This window comes from Uranotaenia lowii, chromosome 2 (assembly GCF_029784155.1).
Source record: "Uranotaenia lowii strain MFRU-FL chromosome 2, ASM2978415v1, whole genome shotgun sequence".
Taxonomy (NCBI): Eukaryota; Metazoa; Arthropoda; class Insecta; order Diptera; family Culicidae; genus Uranotaenia; species Uranotaenia lowii.
This window is the reverse complement of record NC_073692.1, coordinates 137,391,724-137,408,549: the sequence shown is the minus strand read 5'-3', so window position 1 is coordinate 137,408,549 and position 16,826 is coordinate 137,391,724.

Genomic DNA, 16,826 nt, shown 5'->3' with positions numbered 1-16,826 from the left:
AGACGGGACAATTAACCTCGAAAACTCTCGGTACAAAAAACGGTTAGTGTTTCTTTGGGCAATCTGGGCTTAAGTAAAGTTAATTTGTCATTTTTGTGTGAATAGAATACTAGTAACTGCTTATACTGTAATGCTTATGCCAAGTCGAGTTTTGAGATCAAGCATATTTTAAGTCCAGCACTGAACATGAATATTTGAGAATTTCTTCTGAAATCTTTCTATTTTCCTCTTCAGTTGGAGATATGCAGCTCGGGGTATCAATGGTGTTTGTGGTTATTGTTGCTGTTTTAACCATCAGCAAGAATTTTGAAAAAAAGATTTATACGTAAACCATATGTTTGTTCTATACGTGAGCTACCTGCAAACTGATGTAAAGATGCAAACTAATGGCATAGAAAATTCATTCTCCATCCAAAACATTGATATGAATTGAACAGAATTACTTATATAAATCAATATACTCATTGATATATCTGAAACATTCTAAGGTTTCTACCCATAATCATCTAAAACATTTACCATAAAATTTCGTATCTTAATATCTATACAAATTTGATAAAACAGTCAACCTGGCACCACTGACGCAGTTGTTTATTTTTTGCTTTACTGCGCCGACTGCGCCGCGAGGATTAAATCCAAATTTTGTTTTTGCTCTTTTATCGATAGCGCGGTGCGGAAATTCGGTTCTTCAAACAGGCGGAGCAGGTGCAAAAAGGATTCAAAAGCACGATGGCACTGCGTGTATCAGGTATGTGATAAAAAATCAACTTTTTTTTAAACAAATCCGATAATCTCGTTTCTTATGTTTCAGGTTACGCTACCGGGATCCCTAGTTCTAATCCGTGCTATGGATGGCACCGGGACCCTTGGACGTTCTACAGGGCATGCTGGCATGCTGAGATATGCAACAGGAGGAATCACATCCAAAATTCACTGCGGCAAATAAAGTTGGTAATTTTAAAATAAATTCAATAAAATGATAAAATAAGAATAGATTGGTCATTTTTATCCGAAAATCTCCCATGTACATGAAAAAAAATGGGTTAGTGTGTGTGCTATTTTCACGAACGATCTCTAAAACGGTTTGAATAACGTTGGAATAAAGTAAAGTCAAATCGTTAGTGAACTAATGACGTAAACGTTAAGGCATGAGAACTCCTCAAAATAACTATAACGATTATAATCCGATGATCCAAATACATTTTCCGCAATCGGTTTCTCAACTTTAACTGGACTGCATGTAGAACAGTTCTTTCATACAAGTTTTCTTACAGTTTTTAACAATTACATAACCTAACGACATATTAAAAATACTGTGAATTTGGAATTCACGATTCAATTAATGTATTTCACAGTTTGAATAATCATTTGCTAAACGTTTTTTTACGATTCATCAAATTGTCGTTTGACTATTTAGGAAGTCGTTTAGTTATAATCCTCATTTATGCGGGTCGCTTAAGTGACACCCTGGCTGCTCGGTAAACGGCACCTCTCGTTTCTCTGTCGGCTTCATTTCTCGCTCGTTGAGCTCGTCGTCTCGCTTTTAGACAGCTAGTACGAAGCTCAGCTATTTCTGAAGTCCACCAGTAAGCCGGTCGTCGCCACCACTTCGGTGTATTTCTTCTGGGCATGGTCATGTCGCACACCGCTACCATCATTTTCGTCAGCTGCTCAGCATTATGGACCTGGGATGAATCCTGCATGTATACAGCTTCGGTGCACACTTCCTTGTCGAACACTTTAGTCTTCCATCTCCGCTCGTGCACTGGCAGCTGCCTTACTGCCACCGGATTTCGGTTTCCTACGCTATAGCGTATCGCCTGGTGATCACTGTGGGTATAATCGTCACACACTCTCCAATTCATATCAGTTTTTAATGATGGACTCGCAAAGGTGATATCGATCACTGATGTTCTGTCTGGTAATCCATGCTTGCGATAGGTGCTGATGGATCCAGTGTTGCACAGCTCAACTTCCAGTCTTGCGAAGGACTCTAGTAGACTGTGGCCCCTAGGGTTGTTGCACCTATTACCCCAGTTTACCGCCCAGGCGTTGAAGTCTCCTCCTATTACAACAGGGACCTTTCCTGTCAGTTCGTGAGTGAGTTCGTCCAACATTGTGTTGAACTCCACGATCGTCCATCTTGGTGGAGCGTAGCAGCTACAGAAAAAGATGCCGTTAATTTTGGCAATCACGAATCCGTCCCGAGAATCTACCACTATCTCCTGGATAGGAAAACGTCCCGTGGCGTAGACAGCAGCTGAGCCAGACCTGTCCGCTGCCCAATTACCGTTTCCAGACGGGATTCTGTATGGTTCTGATAAAAGCGCCACATCACACTTCTTTTCGCCTACCGTTTGCTCCAGCAGAAGCTGTGCAATCTCGCTATGGTTGAGGTTTAGCTGGGTTATTTCCAGTTTTACTGGCTTGCCTTTATATATACCGGACAGTCCAAGCCACCAGTTTCGTGGACATTTCCATCCTCCTGCTTGCATATCATACATTTCGGCTGTTTTTTGCATTCTCGAGAGAAGTGTCCCTCTTCACCGCATCTTCGACAGCATCGTGACCGGTCGGGTCCGTTGCAGCTTCGGGATAGATGACCAAAATCCCAGCAGTTGAAGCAGCGTTGCATCTGCTTTGGTATCCTGGGTGCGGTTCTAAAATGCCCTATTGACCACCCTACTCTTACACTTCCTACCGTCAGTAGCGTGTTGGCCGCTGTTGGTGAGAGGCGAATCGTTGCAATCTGCATTCCACCGTACGCCTTTCTTAATTTTATAGCTACCGATTCGTTGCTCATGCCAGGTATGCTGGAGAGAGCTTTCTCGAGCTCCTCTGCAGTTGTAAACTCATCAAGGTCCTTACATTCAATGGACGCGATCTGTGATAGCGCTCGGACAGTCGCTTCATCGCCTAGGGTGCTTTCGACAAGCTCCTTGAAGTCGGCGCTTTCAGGTTGGTGATAAGCACCATCTCGGTTTTGTGGTGGGCTAGACGCAGGCACTTGGAGTGCATCCAGCGTTCCAGCCTGGATAGCTACCGTGGCCAGTAGCTCAACCTCCGCTGTTGAGGAGCCTCTCGCCAAGAGGACTACATCAACGACTCTTAACGACTGACATTTAACGAAAATGCCAGCTAGATCGAAATCATCATCATTTCTTGAACCGAAAGCATGCCATCATAACATATGGTTTATCCGTCTAGAGCGTTTTCGTTGATAGCTTCGACCGATACCCAATCACTTTCTTAACTGTAGTGACGGAGTCAGTTGCTCAGATTTAGCGAGCAAACTTATGTCAACGTGCTACTGAGTTTGTGATTGACATTTTACGGTCATTAATTATCACAGAAAATGGGTACCGTGATATTTAGTAAATCTCGGGTTTACATTCATGCACACGCGACTGTGCGTTAAAATATAATAGGAAATAAAAAGGCGGGAAAATCCTTGCTCTCTGAAACATGTTGCAGTCGTTTCATGGGCTATCTAGTTAGCAGCTCGACTATATAAAAATAATATGACGATTTCGCTGTTGCCAGGTTAGATGAGAAATAACAACTTATAAATATCAACAACCGGTATGGAAGCGAAATTTTAGCAGGCTACCATCTCAATGGAAACCAATGATATTGAATATTTACTATGCCAGCTTTCATTGAGAATCAAACGAAGAGGATCATCAGCCTGCTGATGATCGCTGACTGTGGCTCGGTGCATAGTTGGAGTTTTGGGGAGTGATGATGATTGGAAAAAAACAGTAGCCATCTTTAACTCTGTCAATTTTTCCCAGCTCTGTTTTGAACACTTTGTTCGGTTCATGCTAAGTTAGTAGGCGAAAATGATTCGCTCACACGTTCGAAGAGGATCGAACTGATTGATTTTTCAACGTTTGATCCTGTCACGACTTTGTGGAACGAATGAGTGTGAAACGAATGGTGAAACGAAAGAGAAGACATTCACAGTCAACAAGAAGCTCATCCTCTCCAAACGGAGATTATTTCGTCGACTGCCGAAGAAGATGAAAGGGAGAGTTTTTTCTCTCACATTCAACCCGTTTTATGTCAATGCTGGTGACAGTTTCGAGCACTGAATACAACATTGCGGCCTGTCCCTCAAGGAAAAATTTTGGGACCCATTCTGTATAATATATACACCGCTGACATCCCATCGCGCCCTGGTGGGGGCGTATTGTCTCAATTCGCTGACGACACAGCTAGAATGTATTTACGAAGATCGAATCATCCGCACTCAAGCAAACAGTCTACATTCTACAAAAAGGCCTTGACACTCTGACAGAATACTATAAAAGTTGGAAAATTGTACAAAGACTTAAACCATCCTGTTTCCGCATTCGAGATCCCCGAAACTCATTCCAGCTGACAACGTCAAAATACGATTTGGTCTCTTAACTATCGATTGATCAAATGAGGTAGCCTAACCTTAAACAGTCATATGATATCATATGATATCAGTCAAAGCACACGTTGATAAGATCATCGTAGGAAGAGCCGCTTCATGGAGGGGGGGGGGGGGGGGGGGGGTTTGGTGACTGATTTTCTTGTGATATTTTTCGCTCAAACAATGCATTGGTAAAAGAAACTTGAAAAAATTAGTATGGGAGAGTGGGGAATCATGGGCCACTTTTTTTCGTTGTTCCATATCTTCTTTATTAATAAAGATAAAATGAAAATAAAAAATGGTATGATTTTCTACATTTTCAAGGTTTCATAAGGTATTTTTTTAAATTTTATAATAAGTTATTTTCCCCTAATTCTGACTGTTTGAAAAAAAAACAATATTTTTTGGATTTCGAAAAATGGTGGGGAATCGTGGGCCACCAAATCCAAATTGACCAAATAACATGCAAAGTTTATGAATTGACCCAAAACTGTGATTTCCTAATTCATTTCGTTATTTTAAAGCAATTTCAGATGATGAAATAAAAAAGAGAGCTGTGTATGATCGCATAGATTCCAAAACCTGCCTCGCGAACGTTTTGGCAAAATTTCTTATATAGGATGGACAAAATATTTTTCATAACTCTTCATTTGGCATAAGAAAACTTTGCAGATAGGTTAAACGTATTTTAAGTTCTGAATGTGTATAAACACACAAAAAAAAAGCATAGTAAAATTACTAAATCCGTGGTTTAAACGAACAACAGGCGACCATATTTTTGAGTCAAATATGTTTTGTTGTTTATAATACCTTACGCATAGCTATTTTACCATGTGCTCAATTTGGCTGCGCATAGTAAATTCGACTGCGTTTTTGTAAAATTGTCAATGAAATGATGCATTATTTTACTTCGTCCCTAGTAAAATTAATATATTTCATGATGAAACTAGTATGTGTTATGATAAAGATTAGGAGGAGCGAGGAGCTTGATTTAAATAGTAAAATTACTATGTATGTTTGTTTGTTTATTTTCATGCATGCATTATGACATTATTTGAAACATGAAAATTCACACTTCCGACACACGTCGGTCAATGTTAGTGTGTTCTCCCGATGCTCTGGAATGATTTTCAAAGTTATGTAACTATAAAGCAGCTCAAAATTAGTTTTTTTACAAATGGGTTTGATGATAAATGATCCTGAATTAGTGTAAACAACAAGAATGTTTACCATAGTAAAATTATCATACGCACTTATGTTTTTGAGTCAAGTATGTTTTGTTCTCAAAAGTACGATGTGCGTAGTATTTTGTTGATATGAATTGGTGCCACAATGTCAAAATTACTATGCGGACGGTAGTTGTGATAGAAATTATGATGAAATTATCATGACCATAGTATTTTCGACAACAAACATTGAGAGTTATCGAAAATTACCAGGTACATAGTAATTTCAATATTGTTTCATGCGCACTTTCACAAAATCGATGTTAAACTTTTCGTGGTTGAAAATACTATAGCGCTGAAATGGTAAAATTATCATGACAGCGTCTTTGGGATGACCACTCAATTTTTTTCCGTGAAAGCATAAAAATATAGGTGATTCAAGATGTGTGACCCATGATTCCCCACAAGCTATGATTTGCAAATTGGTTGCGTTTGTGTGACTTATTGATGTTTCATCAAAAATTCCTTTTCCACGTGAAAGATCATGACAAAACTAAGATTATAAGCGTATGAGCATATTTTTGTTATGCACTTTAGGTTCCCCATCGATGAAATTAGCAGGTGTTTTTTTAATTATGTAAGTAAATTTTTCTAACTTTTTTTAGCTTGATAAATAAAAGAAGCATATGATGCGTATTTCAGTCAACAACATATAGGAATACATGCTCACGCAAAGCGACGACGATGACAGTTGGTTTGAGATTTTTATCTCAACACACATCTGAGATATTAAAAGTGGCCCACGTTTCCCCATGGCCCACGATACCCCACTCTCCCCTAAGTATTATTGGATTACTCACTTTAAAGTTGTTTAACAGTTAGCATTAGTTTTTCAAATTAAATAGTAACGTTTGAAAATACAGACCCCGTTCGTTTTTGGCAACATTGGATTTTGGCAACATTCGAATTTAGCAACATCCGATTTTGGCACATGTGCCAAAAACGAACGGTTTTTTGAAACAACATTACCTTTTAGTTTTCGTTATAACGGGACCAATTAAATTTATACAAACACCATAAATACGTTTTTATGTTCTGAAATAGTGATAAAACGCAACAATAAAAACAAAAGTTTTTTAAAAATTTTATAAAGTACTCAAAAATGACAAAAAGATGCAAAATTCAAAAAATTTAAAAACAAATTCAAACAAAAGACTGAAAATGACAAAAAACAACTAAAAAATGATGAAGAATGACAAAGAAAGCAAATATGACAAATGAAAACAAACATTATAAACAAATCAAGAAAAGTGCAAAATGCATCAAAAACATGATGAAAAAAATAAAAAATGACTACAAATGGTCGGAAGTTGAATGAAAATAACGTTTTTGATAATAATAATAGATATTTTGATAAAATTACTGAAAAAAAAGTTGAGAAAAAAACCGTTCGATTTTGGCAACATTAGATTTTGGCAACACAAAATGTATGGGCGTGTTGCCAAAATCGAAAGGGGTCTGTATGTCCCGAAACTACACACAAAAAAAAAAGCATAGTAAAATTACTAAATCCGTGGTTTAAACGAACAACACGCAACCATATTTTTGAGTCAATAATGTTTTCTTCTTGATATTACCATGCGCATAGTAGTTTTACTTTGTGTTGATTTTGGCTGCGCATAGTAATTTCAACTACGTTCATGGTAAAATTGTAAATGAAATCATGGGTTTGTTTTTCATTGTGCATAGTAAAATTGATACGTTTCATGATAAAACTATGATATGTTATGATATAAATTAGTACATGTTGCTTGATATGATAACAAAATTACCATGCACCATGGTATAACGAGAATGAAGTACGATAGAATTAACACTCTTTTTGGTTTTTTCTAGATCCAGAAATAATTTATTTTGAAATGATTTACATTTTTATTTTTCACAACACTTCACTTTATAATTGAAGCACGATACAATAGTCTGCTTCTACTTTGATAATTTATTGTATGCCCTAAAAAAGTAATAAACAAAAAAACAATTAATGAGCAGATCAAATTTGATAATTTTTCTACTTACGCTGGAATCGATTTGGATGTGTTGGCATAGTCATCTTGAGCCCAACGATTCAAAAAGGCGCAAGGATAATCTTCTGGAAACTTCAATTCCCCCGTCAATTTTCAGTGGCTGGTCAGGAGGGAGCAGGATCTCACGACCGGGGGATTTCGGGATGCAACAGCTTCAAATTAAATCAAAAGAAAGATCGGAAAAACGGATCGGAGTATGTTTATAAGTAAAAAAAACACACAATTTTACTCACCTGAGAGACTGAGTTTTCCGACCCGACAAAAGTGCTGATTCTATTTTTCACTCCCAGTGGGCTGGTCACCTGGTTAGCCGAAACAGCTGCATTCACCTCAGCGAAGTACCCGCCCAACATTTTGGTCCGCGTTCCGAAATCGCGACCAACTGACCAGAAAAAAAACAAACACTCAAACGATGCACATTGGTAAAATTACTATGAATTTATATTGAGCATAGTATTTTCGACAACACGAATGACGATGTTTCAACATTACTATGGGCATAGTAATTTCAAGAACACGAATTGTGTAATATCACAATATCATGCGCATGGTAATTTTGACACGAGGTAATTACTATGAGCTGTCAAAGTTCGCATAGTAAAAATACTATGTCGTAGTATTATCGCCCAGATTTTTGGTAGAAAATACTAAATCATGGTCGAAAATACTAAATGATGGATATAGTAAAATTATCATGACTCTGTATTTGAAAAACCCATGTAATTTTTTTCCGTGTATTATAATTGTTAGCTTAAGGTTTCAAAAATTTTTTAACCACACGTATCCGGGTCGGACAAGTCCGGGCAGTTTGACCAAAAATTCGGGCAGCATCCCGGCAATTTCGGTCAAAACAAGGAATTTCTCTACAAGAATGAAAAAAAAAAATCATAAAAACTTAACAGCAGATTTTAAATCGTGTTTTGGGATTCCAAAAAACCTTTCACGATGATTTTCATAAAACTTGCTCCAAAAATTGCGTTTTGGACAATAAACAAAAATTTGCAACACAATTTGATTTTTCTACTTGGCAAATAAAGTGAAAAAATCTAGGCAAAATTCGGGCTTTTTCAATGGAAATCGTGCATCCGGGCGGATTGCTTCTAAAATTTTTGTTAAATATCCGGGCAAACCCGGATAAAACCATCCTTTATTTAGTAACTCACCAAATAGGAACTTACTTTCATCGGGGGTAGAATTTTTTTTTTCTCAAGACTCTGATAGATTAACTTTATTTGATTTGAGCCTAGAAAAAGCTTTATTTAAATCCTTTAATGCCATTCAAATTATATATTCAAATCAAATAAGCTTTATCTACCAAACTCTTGAGTATATTATTAAAAATAAATCAAATCTTCAAAATTAAAAGTAAGAGATTTAAATTTTTCGCAAGATTCTGTTTCTTGCCACCTGAATCCATATTTAAAATTTCAGATTGAAATTTAGTTCTTGGAAATACTGCAATATCAATTAATTAGGTGATGTAGGTAGTAATATTTAAATAATTTTAAAAAATATATATATAATGTTAATTCATTGCTTACATCCTATTGCTTCTTGCAGAATCATAACTGAATGTATATAAATAAAAAACACCTAAGATGAGTTGCTTATTCGCAGAACACTTAAACTGTTAAAAATTTGCTATGTTCGAAAAAAAGTGAAATAAAATTATTTCATTTTCATAGGTCATGGAAAGAATTAGAGAAACATGAGCTATCAAAAGTCGCAAATGTTATAAAGATGTTAAAACGACTATAATCGAAACAAAAAAAAAATGAGCTATCAAAGAACGAAAGAACATAAGCCGTAAATATAAAACGGCTCACCGGCAGAGCCTTTGTATCTTTTTCGAAAAAAAATCATGATATTTACGGCTTATGTTCTTTCGTTCTTTGATAGCTCATGTTTCTCTAATTCTTTCCATCATCTACGAAAATGAGATTATTTTCAGGTACAAAGATGTACCAAGCAATTTCATAACATCAATATCGAAATAAAATTAATTTAAAAAAATATATACTCCTTTTTTCCCTGTTGTTCAGCATTCATTTGAGGGCCTTGACACCCACAGAGAAATTTTCATATATTCTTAGAGCACTTATTCGTTTTCCCCGTTAAACGTGATGATTTTTTTTGTCTCTCAAAACTGATTTGCGTATGTAAATCGGACGGATTTCTACCGAGTCATTGAACACACAATTAGAGCGTTTGGAAAGCGATACATACTCGAACGAACAAATCGCTAGAAATCAACATTCTATCGGCTGTTGATGTGTTGTGTTCTGCTGCCGATATTGATTATCAAAAAGCGCAGAAAAAAAATCGCATCGCATTATCAATTCAAATAAGCTAGCAGCAGCGAGCGAGAAGTGTCTCGCTCAGCTGTTATCGATTGACCAGAGGCCATTGCATGCATCATCTATTGGCGATCTACACCTACTGGGGCTCGAAGCCGCGGCGTGGTATTTCTGATCCGGCTTTGGTCACTTTGAGCCTAGTTGATACCTCCTCGGTATGTTCTCTATTCAGGAAGGCTGGCGGTTAAGCCGTCAGCACCTATGTGAGTACTTACTAGAGGTGCAGTTGTAGCGCTTCCTTCAGCGATCAGTGTACAGTGGGTTATGTTATTACTTCTGTTAGTTTGCTCGGCATAAAATCTATAAAAAATGTTAAATCCATATAAACGTATTTGAGTCCTAAGTTAATATTCAATTACTGAGTTAGTGCAAACTCAATTTACGCCGGACAATACATTCTAGATTCCAAAGCCATACCAAACCTATATCAGAGTCTCAAATGGTCTGCTTCTTCCTGGCGTCGAAATACGTAGAAAAACAATAAATTTAGCTAACGTTGAATTAAGATCCACAAGCTACTCACAAGTTTATGTGGAGAATGTTTGTGAAGACTCATATATAATTGACCTAAATTCTGAACGAAGGAGAGCTATCGAACCAGGGGAATTTCAATCGGATTTTGGTTTTTGGAATTCACCTTAAAAACTCGAGAATTTTAGAGACTTCATTTTGTTTAGCTTTAATGAATAATCTTATCTTGAATGAATTTGAACTATGAATTTAATCTACTAAAATATTTAAAACATTAATATTTTAACAATTTATAATATTTTCTTATCACAGAACATTAAAACTCAACAAGGCTTTTTTCGAATGCTTTTTAATTTAATTTTAGATTTTATTGTATTTACTGGACTAATTGATTTCATAAAGCTTAATTTTTAGACATTATTTGCATGTAATACAAATAATGTTTGAAAACCAATTTCCGAATAACCTCTCTGGTGATCTCTGTGCTATTTCAAGGATTTTTAAAGCTGCCTTGAATATCGGAATCGAAAACGGTTTATCAAATAGTTTACAAGGCTCCTCCGAGACAAATGGCCTATGATTCCTGAAAGCTAAATCCACCACCACATGTCAACAGTCTTTGTGGAAGCTTAGCAGGAATTCAATAATCACTTCTTTGCGAGATAAGTCAATTTTCCCCTGATTTAAGTTCGAACCAACTTGAACCTTAGGAAAAACTACGAAATTTTATTGTAATGATTTCATATTCACACATCCATATTGAAAACATTTGTAGTACATAATTGCAAATGTACAATTACGATAATTCTTAGCAATTGAAAAGTCACGGAAAAAAAGACAAGGTAGGCTACTCCCACGAGTAAACAACTCGTCTGAATGTAAACAAGCGACGTCATTGCTACCTTCGAATAGCGTGCAAGGCAAAAAGCTTTGCGCGCATAATATAATGCTGCATACGCCGATGCTCACAAGATAGTTATGACGTCATTATCGGGAATATAAAGGGTGATACGGTCAAAATTTGGTCAAGGGAAAACGCGTGTAATCGGTGGAATCGCTTTTTTTTTTTAAATCAAATTAAATTTCTTTTTCAAGTTTAATTAGTATAAAATTCAGGAAAAATATTCAATTAGGCTTCCGCTTTTCCAAATCCGAATTGCCGGGCCTTACGCTTAACCCCTGCCATCAGATTTTGTGCAGCCACCTTGTCCACCTTCTTCGCCGCAGAAAGCCAGTTTGCCTTGAACTGCTGCTCGTCCTTAGCAGTTTTTTTTTGGTCTTCTTTAGGTTCCGCTTGATAATAGCCCGGTATTCCTCAATTGCGCGGAGCTGTGGCGTGTTAGGAGTGTTCTTGTTCTAGGAAACCACCTGCACGTTGTTGGCGGCGTACCACTTCATGGCCTTTTTATCGTGATGGCAAGATGCCAAATCCGGCCAAAACAGTACGGAACAACCGTGTTTCTTCAAGAAAGGCAGCAGACGTTTATTCAAACACTCTTTCACGTAAATTTCTTGGTTGACAGTCCCGGAAGCTATGAAAATGCTGCTTTTCAAGCCACAGGTACAGATGGCTTGCCAAACCCGATATTTCTTCGCGAACTTTGACAATTTCATATGCTTGAAAATATCTGCTACCATTCCCCTTCCTTTTGCCGTATAAGACTCCTGTCCCGGCAGCGGCTTGTAGTCGGCTTTGACGTAGGTTTCGTCGTCGATTACCACGCACTCAAACTTCGTCAGCATCGTCGTGTACAGCCTCCGGGATCGCGCTTTGGCCGTCGTATTTTGTTTTTTCAACACGATTTGGAGTCACTAGTCACTAGTCACTACCTTCTTGTGAGTTGATAGTCCGGCTCGTTTTTTTGGCTCGATGCACGGTTGTAGACGATACACCCAGCTTATTTGCGGCATCTCGGAGAGACAGTTCGCGTCGTGCTCTTGCCGTGTACGGGTGATTTCTCTCTTCCTCCTGTGCGACGGTGGTATTGTTAAGCAAAATCGGGTGATAGTTATGTGTAACATAATGGTTTAAAGTGAAGAATCTGCGATAGATTTGCGAAGGACAGCATGAATGGAATTTGAGATATTCTTGTGTTTGCTTTGCGTTCTTTTTGCGTATACGCGTACTCCAGCCAATTACTTTTTGCTCGCATCCGGGGAGTGCCGCAAATTTTGAGTCTCAGAAACGGGGGGAAGGCAGTGGTAGCTTTAACATGACGGTTTCTGTAATTAGTGATTTGGTTGAGGAATTTACTAATAGGTTTCGAAATGAAAAGAAATTTGAACACTCGAAGCAATTTTCAAAACTATCCATTCAATGTCGCGTATGGCCTACTTTGTCCAAACGAGGGAATGGACAGGCACAGAATCGGTGAGAACGGAAGATTGAAGTTACCAGTTAATTAAAATGTACGAAACGAGTGTTTTCAAATGAAAGTAAAAAAAAGTGTATTATTGATTTGTTAGCAGGACATTTCCGGAATCTTCATATAGGTTGATTTTTGGAAAGGGCTTACGCGGAGTGTTTTGGTTGTGAAATAAATGGAATAAGAAGAAGTTTTCGTGAAAGTCTTCCTGTTTTCGATGCGGCAATTAGCGTCGAAATTTCACCTGGTAACAAATTTTGTTTAAAAATATAACATCTGTAAATGGAAGCATAGCATGGAAAAAATACGGTTTGCATGATTGTTTTGTGTCATGAAAATTTCTTCAAATTGAAATTCAAAAGAAATGTGTGGCTTGGAAAGTGATTGGTGAAGAGTTGTTAAAGGTTTTTAGTGTTACAGAAAGTTGAAATATAAATAATTACATGCGATATATTTCGGGGGAAAATGAAAGTGTATAAAGAAGGAATGAGGGAGCGGTGGGCGCTATTTGGAAAAAGTGCATAATGCAGTGATGGAGTAAGAGCGAAATGAAGAAAAAGAGGCAAAAAGAAAAATGAAATTAAGTGCTATATAAAATTATCCTAATTGATTTTGTGATGCTAGTCTGGCCAAGGTTGTAAGACGGATTATTTTTGATCATGAGGTCGGCTGTGAGTAACGGTTTCAAGTCCTGTTATCAGCCGACGGGTTAAATATAGTGTATTTTTTTTCGTATAATTACATAAATTAGAATGATCAGTCAGCTGCCAGCTGGCCAGGTATATACACTAGACTGCCCCAAATTTGTATGGGAAATTCAAAACCTGTGAAATGTTATGCGCTGCAGGCTGAAATTGGTCCTAGTCCTAGTACAAGTGCCAAATTTGGGCCAGATCGGATCACGGGAAGGGGTCGCTCAACGAGCCTGAAGTTTGTATGGGATTTCGAGATATTTTGTTCGGGAGAAACATGAAAAACCAGTTTTTCATCAATAACTTTGGTTTCCGTCGGCCGATTTCTTTCAAAAACGGGTTTTCTTAAAGCCTAAATTATGAAAAATATTTCATCCCAAGACTGCATTTCAATTAGAGTTAAGATAAGAAAGTTATTAGGCTTTAAAAATGGGCTAACTTTTGGATGGTATTCATCACTGTTAATGAGTCGAGGCGGTCGAACATATTGACGCCTCATTAACATTACGTAACATTACGTAACACATACCAAATACAAAAACCATGTGATTATGTGCAAAATTTGTCGCTGAATCGAGTGGTGTACACCGCTTAGTGTTAAGCTTACGAGAATAGCCCCGTTTTCCCCAAAAATCGAGCGATATGATGAAAAAAAATCATTATGACAAATGACAATGCATCAGAAAACACACAAAAATGATTGAAACAGGTGTAAAATTCATTGTTGAATCGAATGATGGGCACCGCTTAGCATTAAGTTGACGAAAAAAACCTCAATCACCCAAATTTCCCCTAAAATCATCCAATTTTTTTTTTGAAAAATACATTGTTACAACGAGAATTTCATTCAAGAGATGCATTTCATTCAAGAGATGCAAAAAACATTGAATCGGGTGTTAAACTTATAGCTGAATCAAGTGATGTTCACCGCTAAGCGTGAAGTTGACGAGAAGACCCGAATCAACCCGATTTCCCCTTAATTCATGCAATTTCTTCGAAAAAAAACATTGCATTGTAACAAACGAAAATGCTATTGAACAGATGAAAAAAACGTTAAATCAAGTGGAAAACTCATTGCTGCATCGAATGAGGAACACCGCTTAGCACTGAGTGTACGAGGAAAGTCTCATTTTCCCCTAAATTCATTAATTAACTCATACATTATGAACCAAAAAATCGTAGTAACAAATGTGAAAGCATCAGAAAAGGTACAAAAACATTAAAACATGTGTAAACCTTACTGTTAAATAAAATAATGGACACCGCTTAATTTCTGTTGAAGAATGAAGTCTTAATTGCCTCAACTTCCCTTAAAAACTGCAATATATTAAAAAAATCTCGTCGAAGCAACAGTAGCAGTCAAACCAATCTCTTTTATTACAAGAACTTATTTTTATATTTCATGAATTTTAGGGAAATGGGGTCGATTGAGGCTCTTCTCTTCAACTGAGCGCTGAACAGAACTCATCATATAATATATCAGGAAGTTTAGAAGGTTTAGTTGTACTAGGTTCTATTCAACTATCAGTTTGATGCATGATTCAATCAGTTTTGTGCGATTTTTGACGCATTCTCAATTGTTATAAAGTGTTTTTTTAAGTATATGGCATGATTCTAGGGGAAACCGGGGCAATTGGGATTGTTCTCATTAATTAAGTTCTTAACGATGCCTTTCATTAGATTGAAAAGTAAGTTTAACACTTGATTTAATTTATTTTTTATAAACTTTGCTGGTGCTTTCTCATTTGGATATTTTAAATTAGATTGCATGGATTTATGAATGAATTTAGGGGAAATTGCAGAAAATGAGACACTTCTTGTAAACCTAATGCTAAGCGGTGTCAATCAATCAATTAAGCAGTATGTTTAAAATCTGATTCAATAACTTTTGTGCATTTTCTGATGCTTTCGCGTTTGTCACTACGATTTTTTAGTACATATCACATTATTTTAGGGTAAGTTGGGGTTATTGAGGCTCTTCTCGTAGACTTAACGCTAAGCGGTGTACATCATTTGATTCAACAACGAAATCGACACCTGTCTCAATCATTTTTGTGCATTCTCTGAAGCATTGTCATTTGTTATTATGATTTTTTTTTTCAACATATCTCTCAATTTAAGGAGAAACCGGGGAGATTGCGGCAATTCTTGTTAGCTGAGTACTAAACGGTGTACACCACTCGATTGAGCGATAAATTTTACACTTAATCACGTGGTTTTTTGAATTAGATATGTTAATTGCTCGATTGTTACAGTGAAATTTATGCAAAAATTTAAAAACAGCTAGGGAAGTTGGGGATATTTCGTCGTTTTTAATCCTTCTAGTACAAAAAAGCAACACGGTTATCTAGAAGATCAATAAATCTACCAAAAATGATCATTCATGATGAAAAATTGTTGAATTACACTTTTTTTGACTGCATTTCTTTGAAAAATTTCTTATTTTTAGGGGAAAAAAGGCTAAATGAGCCATTTGTCGTAGTCAAAACAAAGATTAGAGTACACCAATCGATTGAGCCGACTTTTTTACATTAAAAAGTATGGTTTTAATGCCTTTTTTCTTGCGAGGTAGATTGCTACATTCCGAATTATAACTACATTCAAAAAAATAGGGGAAATCGTGCAAAATGAGGTGTTTAGAGTCTTTTAGAAAAGACATACACCGTCTTAGCCGATTTAGGCTTTACAGACTGAACAAATGACGTGGACTAATCAGAATTTTAATCAGTAAGCGGTGTAGACCATTCGATTCCTCGAGTTTTTTGTGCATAAGAAATGATAGCTTACCAGAATTAAGTACTGTTTAGGCGATCGTAACAGTAATAGGTACCTTTTTTTGATCAAAAATCCCCACTGTGGACTTTTAGACTACGTAAGCTAAACCATCCCATTGGAATTTGTCATTGAAGTAAAAGGATAAATTCGTCGGGATAATCGAAGGGACCTCCCCTTGAGTAGAGTGGCCAATCGAGAAACCCACTGTGCGCGCGGTTACCAGTCAGTCAGTACTGTGTTGCAACACTCTCAAAACCTGCGCGCAGGTTGGTTAGTAAACGGACAAGTCGCAATCAAGTTGCCACCACATCGATTCCGTGCCCGTTTCGGCCAAACTCCGGCCGACTCATTACTCTTGCTTGGGGTAGGTACTGGTTGGTTGCATTCGATCGCTTGCTTGCAGCCTTCTTTATCTTATGTAGTTGGTACCTTCCTTCAACGACTTGCCTGCCTGATCGCAAATATGGAGCCCATCCGTCTCCACGCGGAGATGCAGTAGTAAAAGGAAGCGTC